Raw genomic sequence first — 3,830 nt, 5'->3', positions numbered from 1 at the left:
TCCATACTCTTTCACCCAATATCAGCAATGACCTTCCAAATAAGAACGAGAGACGGGAATTTCCGCCTAATTGTTTTCTTTCCTACAAAACAAACATAATGTATTGGGAAAGAAAAATAGAAGGCATTTGACGGATAAAATGGCTATGGAATGTTATAATAGTATGCAAAATAGGCTCAATTAGGGGACTAAATGTGCGCAAATATGAGTCACATCAAATATCCCCAAACCGAACCTTTACTCGTCCCGAGTAAAGAGGTGACTAAAACTAGACCTTTATTTAAACTATCCTAATAATATAACCGATGTGAAACAATTAGCGGGTCTCACTCCGCCACTTCAACTCACAACAAGACAACCATGAGGTAGGATGCCTTCTTGCAAGGCAAGGTGGGGCTTGCCAAAATGGCGACACATCTAAGCATTAAAGCACAAAAAACAAGTAATGGATGCATCTACAAAAACGAATAGCCACTTTCCTCATCTAAGTGGCGGAAATCATCTACAAGGGAAGCAATCTAAGGGTACACACTCCATTATAGATATGGTTTCTTCAAACTACTAAGCCTAGAAGGATACCAATAAATCACCTCCAAGTTGTGTCAAACTAGGGTACCTTTGTCCTCAATCGTTAAATGCTTTCATCAAGAGTAGACTCCCTATGGTGTTAGAAACACTGGAGGATCGCGGAATTCTCCTTCTTGCCTAGAAGAGAAGAAGGGTCGTCCCTTCTCTACCATGCACAAAAGTGGATACGATGGAAAAGGGATCATTAGTATTTGAGTTTCATTTTGGGAGTTTGCTTTTGTTGGTTTTTTCCCCCCAATTTCTTGTGGCATTTGACATTTGAGAACACTTTCTTTTTGCCATTTCTTTGATGTTTGGCATTTTCAACACTTGACAACTTTCAAATTTTTGCATTTTCTTTTGAACATTTTCAAAGCTACCCCATATGTAGTTAGGGTGCTTATATTTGAAGCATTAGGAGTCTATTTTTGCTCCTCTTTTCTTTGATGCAATTGCAAACTTTTTCTTTTCTTTTCAATTCTTAAACTCAAAATTTTTTTGAACAATTTTTGTGCCCATTCCCTTTTTGATGACAAAATGTGGTAGAACATGGATGATGGTTGCTTGGTTTCAAGGGTCACCTTGGAATAAACGGTAGCCAAGGAGTTATCACACCACAAGGTACTCTTGACTAGGCCTTAATCCATGGGTCAAAGGATACTAGAATGACACATCCTAGGGTGTTTTACAAGTATTCTAACAAGCAAAGTCTCAAGAAGAAAAAGTATCTACAAGGGCCTTATATACACTTGTCAAATTTCCCAAATAGATATTTTCACAAAATTTTCTAACCATGCAAACTACATGCCATGATGCAACTAACATTTATACAGCCTAATGCATATGCTTCTACCAACTAGTATGCCATATAATCTAAATGCAATCCTATAATCACATTGTTTATACCGCACCAATCAAAATAAAGACACATAGTCATTAACATAAAGAGGAAAAGGGAGATTTGAAAGATCATACCATGCAGTCTTCAATATCCTCATGTCTCGGATGTGGCGTAGTCGATCAATGTGAAAAGGAAAAACAAACAAACAAGTATATACAATATATACAATACTACACTATAAAGGAATGAACATGTTTTTAGTTTTTCAATTTTTCAAATTTTTATGGGTTTTATGTTTATGAAACAAAAAGACATGTTTTTGTATTTTTCAAAAATTTTCAATTTTTATGCATTTTGAAATATAAATTCCCATCCCCCACTTTATTTGGGACATTGTCCTCAATGTACATGTAGGAGTAGGAATGAAAAAGAAAGTACATGTTTTTTGGATTTTTGAATAAATGCAATGATATGAATGAATGCACGCTCTAACTAAATACAATTCTATATGACATATATAACAAATGAATGCAATCTTCACTAGATGATGCATGCTTAGGTCACCTATGATCAAACCTCCCCAAACCGATTTAAGCACTATTTCTAGTGTAGAAAAGAATAAGATTGGTCATTAGTGACTATGCATGAATTCTAGTCTATATGCAACTATCTACATGAATCATGTGAGATATATTACAATGCAACTATACTATATGAACTAACTAATGTAAATGCAATATAATACAAATGCAAGCTACATGTATATGTATATAACTAAATGCAAGGTAATTTAAAATGCAATACAACTATAGATAAGAGATAGGGAGAGAAGAGTATCATATAATTGGAGATGGTGTGGTAGGCATCTCTCATTCGTCATCATCACCATCATCGCGGTATCTATACCCGCTAGAACCTCCTTGGTCATACCCTCCTCCTTGATCATAGTATCCCCCACTTTGATCACCAAATTTCCCGGCTTGGTCCCCTTGTTTAGGGAACAAAAGGTGCGGTTGAGCCCAAGATTGACGAGGGCCATTAGGGTCGATATACCCTTGTTGTGTCATTTGGTAATATTGAGGATAAAGGGCCAAATAGTTGCCGACCCTCCCATCATATACTCCAAGATCAACCCTCTTCATAAGATCCATCAAATCATTCACATTCGGAGCATTGGGCACTCGTGGTGTGAATGGATCATGAGGAGTGGGGTATGGTGGGATGGGTACATATGAAGGTGGGGCGTTAGCCCTTGCCGGTATCCCGCAAGGTTGTGGAGGTTGGCGGGGTACTTCTACTCTTTGAGGCGGGTTGGGGTAGATTTCAATGTCGAGGAGGTAGCTCGGCGTAGGTGAATATCGGCTCAACCTCGGGTCGGTAGCGGGTACATTCCACCCCGTAAGAACAATAGAGGAACACCCTTTTGTAAACCACTCTACACTCCCGGTTTGAGTGTAGGTACACCACCGCTGGTGGTTGAAGACGGCGTCCTCATCAATTAAAGTGCTACCCTCAAGTCGCACATAAGCCCCATGAATGTTAAATCCAGGACAAAGATCATTAGCCAACATTGTAATTAGACCTCCCATCACGAAGGTCTTGATTTGGGAGCTCCCTTGAGCAAAGTCGAAGAACCTTGTGAGCATCTCAAGGGGAGTGTTAAAGCTATAGGGCCTTGTCCCCCGAACATTTAGATAGGACTCTAGAAAGGTCAAATCAAGGAGAGTGCACCTATCTTTCTCAAATCTCCCATTAATAGTTCCGGCAATGAAGCGTTTAGTGATTCGAATCACCGGATGTTGAATTGCAAAGGTATAGCATTGTTTCAAGTGTATGAAGTCCCTCCCGGAAATAGCCCTCCAAACTTGGTCCACATCAAAGTCGGCGGGTTTGTCGGTGTTTTCCGTTGGCACAATAAGACCAAAAATACTTGCAAATTGGTTGAGGGTTAGCCTATGGTCGTGATTGCACAATCGGAATTCCATGCAAACGGTTCTTTGCGTGTTTGTGCCGATGTGGAGGCTACTCAAGAATTCCAGGGTAAGGCTAAGGTAGGTCTCTTCGTGGGCATAGAATAGTTTTCCAAGCCCCAAACCATCAAATTACATTTCGGTATGGTACCTTATACCTAGGACCTCTAGTACTTTGGTATCAATGAATTGAGTTGGCTCAAAATGCTTACCTAGCAATGTGACGAACTTCTTGCGATGTTCATTGGAAGTCAAGATCACTTCCGGAAAGTACTCAAGTTGCTCCACCCCTCCTATTATCACAGCGCGGTGGTGTCTAGGTGGCATCCCTCCTTGAGCGGATGAAGAGGAGCCCTTGCGCTTCTTGGTTGCGGACTCAACGAGCTTCTTGGCTTTTCCCTTGAGGTTCATCATTTTTGATTTGGGAAAGTTAGGGTTTGGTGATTTTTGTG

The sequence above is a fragment of the Silene latifolia genome, chromosome 4 (genome assembly GCF_048544455.1).
Source record: "Silene latifolia isolate original U9 population chromosome 4, ASM4854445v1, whole genome shotgun sequence".
Taxonomy (NCBI): Eukaryota; Viridiplantae; Streptophyta; class Magnoliopsida; order Caryophyllales; family Caryophyllaceae; genus Silene; species Silene latifolia.
The sequence above is the reverse complement of the archived record's forward strand: the minus strand, read 5'-3'. Positions refer to the sequence as shown.